This window comes from Artemia franciscana, unplaced genomic scaffold (assembly GCF_032884065.1).
Source record: "Artemia franciscana unplaced genomic scaffold, ASM3288406v1 Scaffold_1118, whole genome shotgun sequence".
NCBI classification, from domain to species: domain Eukaryota; kingdom Metazoa; phylum Arthropoda; class Branchiopoda; order Anostraca; family Artemiidae; genus Artemia; species Artemia franciscana.
In genome coordinates, this window is record NW_027062744.1 from 121,745 (window position 1) to 136,285 (window position 14,541).

Here is a 14,541-nt window from a genome sequence, read left to right on the forward strand (position 1 = left end):
GTAGACCCATTGAGGAGGTCCACTGAGACGACTTTGGGAATTAGTGGTCAAAGCGTAAATAGTTAACAATTAATTGTCACGAGAATTGATTTCACACAAAATGAACTGTCCCTTCGCTCAAATCTGTATTGCCAGCTATTATTATACTGCATATTAATTGGCTAAGCTAAAATCAAATCTATCATTTGTGCACAGGACACACTATAGTCATATTTATCAATGAAATCAAATCCATATAAGCATCAATTGTGCATGCCGTTAGTAATTTCTGAACTAGAGCATTGTTCAACTTTCGAGTATAAAAAAAGTTTATTAACAAACTCAAACTTGAGACATAATTTTTCAAATATAAAAAAAGATGGAAGCTTGAAAAAGTAGTGTTTTTATCTGTAATTTGGATCTTACTTAAAACAAAATAACGTAATATAATTAGTTGAGACTTGGTTTGCTAAAATTGGTGGTGTTAAAAGCTTTTCAAAGAAATGTATTTCGCGATTAAAATTACACTTTTAAAATACACATTCCGATGTTAAAAACAAGAAAAATTTTTAGACGTTATTAAAAATTAAAGTTTTTTCTAAGCATTTGAGCATGGTGGGGGAGGGGCATAAGACTTCCGTCAGCTGTGGTATTTTAGGCGTGAATTGTGAATTTTGACTATTCTCGTAATTTGCTTGAACTTAGCTTTTCCTTTGTGCAGGGCAAAAATCTCTTTTTTGCGGAAACAAAAAACGCGATATTTTCATCCAAAAATACAAAAAGACTGAAGATCACAAAAGATTGCTCACAAAACATAATTGTTTGTATATTCAGGAAAGATGGTTATTGAAAACTGAGAGTGGGATAAATCAGTACCAAGAATTCGAAAGCTTTGGGATATTTCTAGCAGTCAAAAGTCAATAATGAACTACCACTTTAGGTAATTAGGCTTTAGGTAATGCTATAACATTTGCTTTTTTTAAAAGCTCAGGAAAAATCCCATGTGTAAGTGATAGATTAAAAATATGCGCCTATAAAGAGGAAATGTTCGACGCTACCTGTTTAACAATTTGCGCTGAAAATCCAAATGAATCCACAGAAAAACTTTGTTTAAGCTTCATAATAATTTTTATCTCCTGAGGGGAAATCTCAGAAAAAGTAAAAATTCTTTCTGCATGTTGCTCATTCCCTGGAATAATAGGGGAATTAAGGCTGCGCACTCATAGTCGATGCAAGTCTAGAATCAATGTTACTAAAATAGTCTCCCAAAGCATTTAAAATATCTTTAGGTTGTGTAATTTTTCCCCCATTTATTTCCAGGCAATGTACACTAGTACTCTGACGACTATGAGGACGTATTCTTTCATTTATGATTTGCCATGTCTTTCTCATATCAGATTTATATTCCAGGAATTTATCATTATAGAATTTTCTCTTCCCATGTCTTATAATAGAATTTAGCTTATTTCTATAAACTCTGTATTCTTTAAAAGATTCAGGTGTCTGCAATTTTAAATAATTCTTAAACATTTTATTTTTATGTTTTACTGATACCAAAATACCTTCTGAAATCCACGGGTCAAATCTCTGCCCAAATTTTCCATGCAAAACACGTGTCAAAGAAGCCCTACCCCGCAGTCGAATCATTTAATCAATAAAATTCGAAAATGCAGCATTTTCATCATCTGAATTATAAACAAAACTCCAATCATGATCCTCAATTAACTGCCGAAGGACTTTAGAATCAATCCATTCAAATCGTTTTTTTTTTCGAATTATTCCTTATTGAATCACGATGTTGTTTATTTTTTTAAATCAAGAAGAACATTCACCGGAAAATGATCTGACATATCAGACAAAATTACAAACGATTTTGTTGCATGGACTAAATCAGAAGAATAAAATATGTTATCCAATAGTGTAGCTGTATTAGCTGAGACTCAAGTTGGGAGAGATACACTTGGAAGAAAACTAGAACACAACATCATGCTTAGAAAATTCTTATTATTGCCAACATCGAGATTCAACAAATCAAAAAGTCACCAGAAATTATAATCAGTTTCCTAGACGCTTCTAGGTTTTTTTAACAGCGGCTCTAAAACTTCAAAAAAATCTTTAGGATTGGCAGACGGAGGTCTATAAACAGACCCAAAAATAGCCCAAGGGGTCAACTCCAACAAAAATAGTCTCACATAACCCTTCCTCAAAAACAGAAAAATCACTGAGAACTCGAAAAGACCAATCATCACGAATATTCAATATCTGCCCTCCCCTCCTATTCTGACACCTTGTACGTGAAATACACTTCATCCCAGTCAGTAAGAGGTGTATTAGTAGACAAAAAATTTTCACAAACCCCGACAATGTCCTTAGGACTAGATGTAAGCAAGAACTTGAGTTCGCTGAATGCACTTTGCAACCCTTGCGCATTCACATGTAACGATCGGATCCGAAATTCACACTTGTTAGACTGATTGGTTAAAATGCCACCCGAAGAAAATTCACACTCAGGTAGATTTTTCACGGCATATCTTTCTATCTTCAGTCAGTTGCTGAATTTAGAATAGCATCAAGTTTCAAACGAGAATCAAGAAAAGACTGAAAACGATCCATAAAGAAAGAAAAAGGAAAACAAAAATTACCATTTTTCGTAATTAAGCCACGGGCTCTTTTGACACATTACGAATCTGAACTACGTCAGAAATTGATCTACACGGAATGTTTTGTGAACCGCATTTGACATAAATAACACCTCGTAAAGTCCATAAATTTTTGAATCAAATTTATTGCGTGCAAGCTTGTAAATTTCTTGCCTTTCCCTGGTCAAAGCCTCGTTCACATAGATTCGGGAGCCCTTCAAATTCTTACGACTACGTAGTATCTCCACCGCCGATGCCTCAGTAAAAAAAAGTAAGTTCAATCGGAGTCTTAGTTTCAGAAGCAGATCCCAAATGTCTTGCACTCTTGATAACGGATTTGTCTAAACTGAGTCCCATTTCAATGTTGAGTCGATCTAGTATTTTTTCACCAAGACGGGGTAAATCCCGAGCAGAAGAGTCTATGCCTGACACAACCTTGCTAAGAAGCGCGGATTTTTTTTTTTTTTTAGCAAATTTTGGCCTCAAATTTCTTGCATTCCTTCGTTCAACCAATGCCAAAATGTCATAAATTTAGTCTTCAAACTTGAAACGGTCTTGAATATGCTTGATTAGGACTATATAATATTTTCGAGCATTTACGGCTCTTGAGCATTTACGAGTTCTTGCATTGAATCGGTTGCAGCTATTCCCACATATTTCTGGTTTAAAGGCAGGTACTCACTTGAAAGGTAAGGATTCAGTTCGGTAAACAAACCAAACCGCAAATATAGTCCAGTTCCATGAAGTTAGACACAACATCTTTCACAAGTTTTCTGACACTTGCCTTTTGGGAATGAAGAAGCGGAAGCTCAGATTGAAAAATTGTATTGAATTCATTAGAGAGGGCAAGAGAGTAGTCCATAAATTTAAGGTACGGCTTTGTCAACTTGCTTTGTAATGTTGATAAGATAAGGTCTTTGGTTGTAGTTGGGTAGTCAAACGTGGTTTCTATGAAATAATGAGTAATAGCGATCCGGTGTTCAATAAGCCTCTTTATGCAGACCTGAAGGGACAACCAACGAGTCTGTCCTTAGAAACTCGTCCTGGCCGAGTGGGTTGGTGCGCTGGATTCGGGATCCCTTGTCTGAGAGGACGCGGGTTCGAATCCCGGTGTACCCAATTCTTCAGTTTGGGACGGGGGTCAGTGGCGTGACTCTGTAAGCTTACCCAGAGTCGATCCGGCTCTAAATGGGTACCTGGAGAAATCTGGGGAAGGTAAACAGGAAGGGTGTGCGAAAGCACAGGATGGCTGGTCCCCAGCCCCCCATTGCACTTCCTGGCTGAAGGGCCAAGAAACGGGGATCAGCACTGTAAAGTCTAATGCCGTATCCTTTACCTTTTTTTTACTGTCCTTAGAAAAGTGGGCATAGATATTTCGTACCAAGTCTTCTAGTATCTTGGGAAGTGACAAGCATGCATAGGATGAACATAAGTGAGTAAGATGGCACGAGCATTTCACATTCAAGATATGAGGCACCATGGCTTTCATTAGCTTTGAAGCAGATTTATTGGCTCCAAACATGACTTTAGTAGTATCAGCAAAAAATCCAACAATATTTTGCCCGGGAATCGAGTTTTAACAATGACTTGTTTGATGCAGTTAGTCAGACCCTCAGCTGATCCATCACTACACTTAACCCTGTCCAATGCTTCAACATGAAATTTTAGATCTTTCTAACTAAAACTAACTTCTCATATTTTTTTACATGGAGAGACTCAAGAGAATATTATAAATCATTAAAAATTATCATTAAAGTAATCATTAAAAAATTGTAGGATTAAATTGTAATTTAAATTATAGTGTTACTCACAATTTTATTTCAATTTTAAATTAGGTTTTAGCGCTTGATTAAAATCAAATTCTATTGAGATAAAATATCTAATTAAAACTCCATCATTCATTAAAAAGATAGCCATATTTCCATTTCTTTGAGCTTCTGCAAAAGCATCATGTAGTAACCTAAGCCTTTCCTATTTACCGAAGCCAAGTGACTCTCCTATGCAACATAGATCAATTTGCATGAAAAACTCCAAGTATTTGCATGTGAGAACCAAGAAAAGAAATATATGAACTGAGGAAACGAGGGTAATATCAGACAGTGAACGAAAAAAAAAAAACGAAATGGAAAAAAGGCAATATTTCGGTAAAGACCTCTGCCAAGACCCCTGAGTGTTCAAAAAAGTAGGAGAAAACGTCTTTTAACCGATTGATTGATTTGACTTTTGACGATTGACTTAGCTTGCCTACTGACCCAATTTTCATAAAAAGTACGGTCAGATGATCTTAATTTAAGAAGATGGAAATTTATTTACAAGAATGTGTTTATAAACATATTATCAGGATGTATTTACAATAGATTAGAATGTATTTACAAATACTTACCAGGGGATATAGAATGTGTCACTGGGTTATCAGGAACAAGCGTATTTCAAGTCATTACTTAGTTTTCAAACAAAGAATTTTTATCGTCCACAAAAATGGTGATTCGAACTTCACGATTCCCCTAACTATTGTAAGAATGGGTACGATAGGAACTGATGTTCGCACCGCTATTTCTGAAACTAACTAAAACAATATATTAATAATAAATAATGAATTTTAAGGTATTTACCTTTTAATTTACAATTATAAACTTTCAAATACTTTCCAATTAGGAAGTTTAACTCTTTCTCTCAACTTTACTTTTTAAAACAGTAAAAAGGTTTAGCGTAAAGAGCAGGGCGTTGAGGAGGGAACAGCCCCTTTCATATACGGATTAATTTCTGTTCCTTGTAAGTTATAATGTCGCTCCTTACTTTCAGTTGAAAACACTTTTTTTCATTTAATTTCTGAGCTTTTTGAATTAATGCATGCTTTAATTTTGGCTCTCCACATATGAATCATTAAAACAAAATTTGCACATTAATTTTTTTTTTTGCTAAATGGCTTTGTCATAGTTTTGATCGGACGGGAGGTGGGGAGGATGCCTAATTGCCCTACAGTTTTTCTGGTTGCTTGAAAAGGCAACAAGAACTTTTAATTCTTACGAACGTTTTTATTAGTAAAAAAATACGTATCTTACGAATTAATTTGCGCAACGAACTTCAATATTCGTATGTTTTTATTACACATATGAAGGGATTCGCCCCTCGACAATACCACGCTCTTTACCCTAAAGCTTAAATTTTGTCCCAATTCCATGCGAATGGCCACTGAATCACAAAGTCCATAGAATAAATACTTATAAATTACTAAAACTACTTTAGCCAAAGAGCAAGGTATTAGAAGGAGGTGAACCCTCATATACGTAACAATTTATGTTCGTTTTAAGTTTTAATGCTGCTCCTTACTTTCAGTTGAAAAGGCTTTTTCATTTTTTTTTCATTGTTTTTTAAATAATGCTAAAAAATCCTGCATGGTATTTATCTTCCTCCCTGACAAATTCCTCAATGGAAAGATCCTCCCGCATAACGCCCCCCAACCAAAAAAAAACTGAAAATGTCTCTAGACTTCCCAATAACCATTACTATATGTAAACACTGGTCAAAGTTGTAACTTGCAGCTCCTCCCAAAGGACTCTGGGGCAGTGCGTCGTCCCCAAAGACATATGTATTAGGTTTTTCGACTATGCTGAATAAAATGGCTTTGTCAGAATTTTGATCCGGTTACTTTGAGAAAAATGAGTGCCTCTCACGACATTCTAAGACCACTGGGTGGATATGGCAGCCCCTGGAAAAACAAGAGCTAAAAGTTCATATGGCACTTGTGACGAGGCAAGAAGAGCTAAGAGCCAAGAGCTCATATGGTATGAGCTCTAACAAAATTCTAAGAATCAATAGATTGATTTAAAACGAAAATCAGAGGCTTAATGCCGGACGATTTAAAATAAGATCTCTTAGTCACGATGTCCTTCTAAATATCAAAATTCATTAAGATCCGATCACCCACTCGTAAATTATAAACACCTCATTTTTTTCTAATTTTTCCTCTCCCTTTAGCCCCCCAGATGGGTGAATCTGGGAAAACGACTTTATCAAGTCAATTTGTGCAGCTCCCTGGCCCGCCTACCAATTTTTTTCATCCTAACACGTTCAGAAGCACCAAACTCGGCAAATCACTGAACCCTCCCCCCAACTCCCCCAAAGAGAGCGAATCCAGTACGGTTACGTCAATCACGTATCAAGGACATTTGCTTAATCTATTCACCGAGCTTCATCCCGATTCCTCCACTCCAAGTGTTTTCCCCCAATATCAAAAGACCTGGTCGGGATTTGAAATAAGAGCTGTGAGACATGAATTCCTTCGAAATATTAAATTTCATTAAGATTCGATCATCTATTCACAAGATAAAAATACCTCAGTTTTCACGTTTGCAAAGAATTCCGGTTTCCCCCTTCAACTCCCCCCAATGTCACAGGATCTGGTCGGAATTTAAAATTAGAGCTTTAAAGCACAAGATCCTTCTAAATTTCAAATTTCATTAAGATCTGGTCATCCTTTCGTAAGTTATAAATACTTTATTTTTACAAATTACCCCCCCCCCCAACTCCACCAAAGAGAGCAGTTCCGGTCCGTTTATGTTAGTCACGTATCTTAGACAGGTTTTTATTCATCCCATCCTGAACTCTCAGCTTCAAGTATTTTCTAAGATTTCCCCCCCCCCATGACACTGGATCCGGTTGAGATTAAAATAAAGAGATCTGAGTTACGAGGTCCTTCTGAATATGAAGTTTCATGAAGATCCGATAACTCCTTCGTAAGTTATAAATACGTCATTTTTTCTAATTTTTCAGATTTAACCCCCCCCCCAATAGCGCGGATCTCTTCCAATTATGTAAATCACATACCTAAGACTTTTGCTTATTTTTCCCACCAAGTATCATCCCGATCCCTCCAATCTAAGCGTTTTCCATGATTTTAGGTCCCCACTCAAACTCCCCCCTATGTCACTAGATCCGGTCGGGATTTAAAACAAGAGCTTTGAGACACAATATCCTTCTAAATACCAAATTTCATTGAGATCCGATCACCTGTTCGTTTCAGAATTAACCCCTCCCCCGAATCACCCCAAAGACAGCGGATCCGTTCCAGTTATATCAATCAGGTATCTAGGACTTGTGCTTATTTTCCCCAACAAGTTTCATCCCGATCCCTCCACTCTAAGTATTTTCCAAGATTTTAGGTTTCCCCCTCCCAACTCCACCCCAATGTCACCAGATCCGGTCGGAATTTGAAATAACAGCTCTGAGACACGATATCCTTCCAAACATCAAATTTCTTTAATATCTGATCAACCCTTCGTGAGTTAAAAATACTTCATTTTTCTATTTTTCTGAAATAACGGCCCCCCACTCCCCCGCAGATGGTCAAATCGGAAAAATGAATACTTCTAATTTAATCTTGTCCAGTCCCTGATACGCCTGCCAAGTTTTGTCGTCCTAGCTTACCTAGAAGTGCCTAAAGTAGCAAAACCGGGACCGACAGACCAACAGAATTCGCGATTGCTATATGTCGCTTGGTTAATACCAAGTACCATAAAAGCCAAAAAAACAAAAACAAAAAACAAAAAAAAAAAAATAAATACACATCCGTGATCTGTCTTCTGGCAAAAAATGAAAAATTCAACATTTTTGTATATAGGTTCTTGAAACTTCTACAGTACGGTTCTCTGATACACTGAATCTGACGATGTGTTTTTATCAAGATTTTTCAAAGCACTGAAAAACTTTTGTTTAATGAAGTGTTGAAGAAGGGGCAGCCCCCCTTATATAAAGAGTAATTTATATGCCTTTTCAGATTTAAACTTGCTCCTTACTTTAGAAGAAAAAGTTTTTTATTTGTTCAATTACATTTCATGAAACTATAAAGTTTTATAAAGTTTTATGAATACAATACTTTTGGTAGCGTCGAAAAAAACTATCCATATTTCAATCATCTCTATATAGATTTTGATGGATAATCAAACTGATCTTGGTAACGAACTGTAAGTAAGGAGCGACCCGGTCAATAGTTGCCAAAACTTTAAAAAATATATTTGATACAATAGATATATTAAAAGAATTGGCTTATTATGCTGATTCCAAATATATTAGTTTCATTAAGTTGATTCATACCTATCAAAAGCTACAAGCCTGAGAAAATGTGTCCAATTTTTGAAAAAGGGGGGGGGAAGAACCCCTAGAAGTCATATAATTCTTATGAAAAACACACAATCAGATTCAGCGTATCAACAACTCTTCTGGTTTCAAGCTCATACCTGCAAAGATGTGGAATTTTGTAATTTTTGTCAGATGAAAGATCACGGGTGTGTGTTTATATTTATTTTTTCCCCAGGGGTGATCGTATTGATCCAGTGGGCCTAGAACGTCGTGATATGGTTCATTCTAGTTTTAGTGCCCTTTAAAGTGGCCAGAAAAATTGGAGGGCAACCAGATCCCCTCCCGAACCACTTTTCTCCCAAAGTCGTCCAATCAAAATTTTAAGATAGTTTTTTTTCAGCATAGTTGGAGGGCCCAATAACTATGTCTTTTTGAATAAAACAACCCCCTAAAAACCTGGAGAAAGATTTTTAAGTTATAAAATTTACTCATTGCTTTATTTGTTATTGGGAATCGCATAATTTTTTCGGGTGGGAGGGGAGGACGAATTTTCTGCTTGGAGAATTATCCATGGGAGGGAAGTTTTCAGGAGGTACTTTTCAGGGGAAATTTTACACTGTGTGAGTTTACCAGAATTTCTATACAATTTTTTTTTTGTGTTTTGTTTTCTCTTTACCTATTCAATTTTACATGTGGAGATGATAGGGATAATTGTCCAGGGTAAAGTTTCGCCAGAATTGAATTGTCAAAAGGATATTTCTATTGGGAGGAGGATTTTTCCATGAAGGTGGAGTCAGGCATTCTGGTGTCAGAAATTTTTAAAAATGAGTTTTTTAACTGAAAAAAGAGCAACATAAAAACTTAAAACGAACAGAAATTATCACGAATGTGCAAGGGGTTTCCCCCGTCTCAACACCTCGCTCTTTACAATAAAATTTAAATTTTTAAGTCAATATGTTTTGTAACTGTAAAAAACTAGATCTTTTTCAAAGTGACAGCTAGATAAATACATTCAGTCCTGGAAAAAACAAAGACCAAGACCTCATATGGCAATTGTGACGAGATATTGGATCCAGTCTGGTTATGTCAATCACAAATCTAAGACTTGTACATATTCTCAAACTCACCAAAGCACAAGAAATCCTCCCATTTCCCCCAAAGAGACCAGATCTGGTCTGATTATATCAATCATGTATCTAGAACTTGTGCTGAATCTTCCCATTAAGTTTCATCCCGGTCTCTCCAGTCTACGCCTTTCTCAAGATTTCCAATTTCTGAGATTTCCATTTCTCCCTCCACCCTCAAATATCCCCGGATCTGATCCGAATTGAAAATGGAGTATCTGAGACATGATATCTTTCTATATATTTTCATTAAGATCCAATCACCCATTGGCGAGATAAACATACCTCAATTTTCAAGATTTTCCTCCCTCCAGCCCCCCCCAGATGGTCAGACTGGGGAAACGACTGTTATCACGTGAATTTGTGCAGGTCTCTGATACGCCTACTAATTTTCATCGTCCTAGCACGGCCAGAATCACCGAACTCGCCAAAGCACTAGAAATCCCCCCTATCCCAACTTCCTCAAAGAGAGCACATCCGGTCTGGTTTTGTCAATTGTGTATCTAGGACTTTTGCTTAATCTTGCCACCAAGTTTCGTCCCAATCTCTCCACTCTAAGCATTTTCCAAGATTTCTGGTTTCCCCCTCCTACTCCCCCCAATGTCACAGGATCTGGTCAGAATTTAAAACAAGAGCTCTGAGATATAAGGTCTTTCTAAACATCAAATGTCATTCAGATCCAATCACCCGTTCGTAACTTAAAAATACTTCATTTTTTTTATTTTTCCGAGTCAACTATCTTTCCACTCCCTCCTCCCCCCATATGGTCAAATCAGGAAACTGACTATTTTAATTTAATCTGGTTAAATCCCTGATAAGCCTGCTAACTTTCAGCGATCATTATATCGATCATGTATCTAGTTTTGGATCTTCTTCATGTAAAAATCGGGGTGATACGGAATTCGAACCAACTATCTCGTTCGATCGCCCCCCCCCCCCCAAAGATGGTCGAATCGGGGAAGCAACCATTATCAACTTAATATGGTCTGGTCCCCGATACGCCTGTCAACTTTCATTGCCGTAGCTTATCTGGAAGTGCCCGAAATAGCAAAACCAGGACCAACAGACCTAAGGACAGAAATTGCGATCGCTATATGTCACTTGGTAAATACCAAGGGGCATAAAAACGATGATTAAACACACAAAAAACGTGTCCGTTCAGGGGGAAAATACAGAAATTCCCAGCATCTTCTCCGGGGAAGCATTTCTCATCATATTGGCTTCATATATCAGCTCATGGGTACTCTTGCAAGAATAAGTTGACAGCATATTTTTACCAAAATCGCCCCTTCTTAAGTGGTTTTTCTAGTGTTTTCTATAATTATACGAACTTTCTTGTGTACAAATAATTACACTAATTATTAATAAAAACAAGAGCTAAGAGCTCATATGGCACTTGTGACGAGGCAAGAAGAGCTAAGAGCCAAGAGATCATATGGTATGAGCTCTAGCAAAATTCTATGAATCAATAGATTGATTTAAAAGGAAAATAAGAGGCTTAATGCCAGTCAGTATTTAAAATAAAGCTCTGAGTCACGATGTCACGATTGTTCATTAATATCCGATCACCCACTCGTACGTTATACATACCTAATTTTTCTAATTTTTCCTGTCCCTTTAGCCCCCCAGATGGTCGAATCTGGGAAAACGACTTTATCAAGTCAATTTGTGCAGCTCTCTGACACGTCTGCCAATTTTCATCTTCCTAGCACGTCCAGAAGCACCGAACTCGCCAAATCACGGAACCCCTTCCCCCAATTCCCCCAAAGAGAGCGAATCCAGTACGGTTCCGTCAATCACGTATCAAGGACATTTGCTTATTCTATCCACTCCAAGTGTTTTCCGGAATTCCCCCCTCCAACTCCCCCCAATGTCAAAAGATCTGGTCGGGATTTGAAATAAGAGCTCTGAGACATGAATTCCTTCTAAATACCAAATTTCATTAAGATCCGATCACCTATTCGTAAAATAAAAATACCCCAATTTTCACGTTTTCCAAGAATTCCAGCATTCCCCTCCAAGTCCCCCCAATGCCACAGGATCTGGTCTGAATTTAAAATTAGAGCTTTAAAGCGCAAGGCCCTTCTAAATATCAAATTTCATTAAGATCTGGTCACCCTGACGTAAGTTACAAATACCTCAATTTTCAAAATTACCCCCCCCCCCCCAACTCCACCAATCAGAGCAGACCCGGTCCGATTATGTCAGTCACGTGTCTTAAACAGGTTTTTATTCTTCCCATCCAGTTTCATCCTGATCTCACCACTAAGTATTTTCTAAGATTTCCGGTTCCCCTCAACTTCCCCCCCCCCCCCCCAATTACGCTGGATCTGGTTGAGATTTAAAATAAGAGATCTGAGTCACGAGGTCCTTCTAAATATGAAGTTTAATGAAGATCTGATCACTCCTTCGTAAGTTAAAAATACATCATTTTTCTAATTTTCCAGAATTAACTCCCCCCCCCCAATAGAGCAGATCCTTTCCAATTATGTAAATCAAATATCTAAGACTTCTGCTTATTTTTCCCACCTAGTTTCATCCCGATCCCTCAAATCTAAGCGTTTTTCATGAGTTTAGGTTCCCTCACCCCAAACTCCCCTCAATGTCACCAGATCCGGTTGGGATTTAAAATAACAGCTTTGAGACACGATATCCTTTTAAATATCAAATTTTATTGAGATCCGATCACCCGTTCATAAGTCAAAAATACCTCATTTTTTTTTATTTTTCAGAATTAACCCCCCCCCCCCCAACTACCCCAAAGAGAGCGGATCCGTTCCGGTTATGTCAATCATGTATCTAGAACATTTGCTTATTTTTACCACCAAGTTTCATCCCGACTCCTCCACTCTAAGTGTTTTCCAAGTTTTAAGTTTCCCCCTCCCAACTCTCCCCCAATGTCACCAGCTCTGTTCAGGATTTAAAATAAGAGCTCTGAGATACGATATCCTTCTAAATGTCAAATTTCATTGAGATCCGATCACCCGTTCTTAAGTTAAAAATACCTCATTTTTTCTAATTTTTCAGAATTAACCCCCCCCCCAACTACCCCAAAGAGAGCAGATCCGTTCCGGTTATGTCAATCATGTATCTAGAACTTGTGCTTATTTTTACCACCAAGTTTCATCCCGATTCCTCCACTCTTAAGTGTTTTCCAAGTTTTAGGTTTCCCCCTCCCAACTCTCCCCCCCCCCCAATGTCACCAGATCTGTTCAGGATTTAAAATAAGAGCTCTGAGACACGATATCCTTCTAAATATCAAATATCATTGAGATCCGATCACCCGTTCGCAAGTTAAAAATACCTCATTTTTTCTAATTTTTCAGAATTAACCCCCCCCCCAACAACCCCAAAGAGAGCGGATCGGTTCCAGTTATGTCAATCATGTATCTAGGACTTTTGCTTATTTTTCCCACCAAGTTTCATCCCGATCCCTCTACTCTAAGTGTTTTCCAAGTTTTAGGTTTCCCCCTCCCAACTTCCCCCAATGTCACCAGATCTGTTCGGGATTTAAAATAAGAGCTCTGAGACACGATATCCTTCTATATATCAAATTTCATTGAGATCTGATCAACCGTTCGTAAGTTAAAAATACTTCAATTTTTCTATTTTTTCCGAATTAACTGCCCCCTCAGATGGTCAAATCGGGAAAACGACTATTTATAATTTAATCTGGTCCGGTCCCTGATACGCCTGCCAAATTTCAACGTCCTAGCTTACCTGGAAGTGCCTAAAATAGCAAAACCGGGACCGACAGAATTTGAGATTGCTATGTGTCACTTGGTTAATACCAAGTGCCATGAAAATACATATTTAGGATCATCATAAAAAGGTAATTCTTTGATTGAATGTTAGCAATAGGTTGACTCTAATACTTTCGTAATTAACAAGGATCGGTGTTCACTTACCTTTTACTACTATGAAGAATTTGAATTTTTGTTGTTGCTCCTGTGCTTCTACTAAATCATATAGTAAAATTTTTGTGCAAAAATTGAAAAGGGATCATTCAGTCACAAATTTGAGCTTTTATTTTCCTTATTAATGGTCAAAATCTATTGGAAGGTAGCCAACAGTGGGGCAACACACATTTTTTTCATGGTTTTTCGCTATTCTGCTCTCTTTCCTTTGGTTTCCTAATAATTACTTTATGGTCCCAAATTTCCAAGGCGGCACGGCCCCACCTGCCCCCCCCCTCCTGCAGGCACCAATCTATATATACAAAAATAAGTTGTCTGTGTGTGGGTGTGTCTGTCGAGTGACGTCATGTTTGTGTGTCGACTGACGTCATGTTTTCGACTGACGAAATTACAGACCGGGACATCGGGACACAAATGAGGACCGGGACACACCGGCACATAGGGAATATAAAGGACGACACTCAAAGAGAAAGCGACCGGGACACAAGGAATGTTCGATTAGCAATCACCATCAACAAAGCACCGGGACACAAATGACGACCGGGACACAGGGAGTATAAATGACGACCAGGACATAAGTAAAAAAAAAAAACTAAAAACAAACTAAAAAAAAGGTAAAAACTACAAAAAAACTAAAAAGAAAAAAAACCTAAAAACTAATAAAAAAAACTAAAAAAGCTAAAAAACTATAAAAAACTAAAAAAGAAAAAAAAAGAAAAAAGGAAAAAAAATGAAAAATAAAGGAGAAAAACAAAACTAAAAAAACGAATGTATATACAGACCGGGACACCGGGATCCAAATGA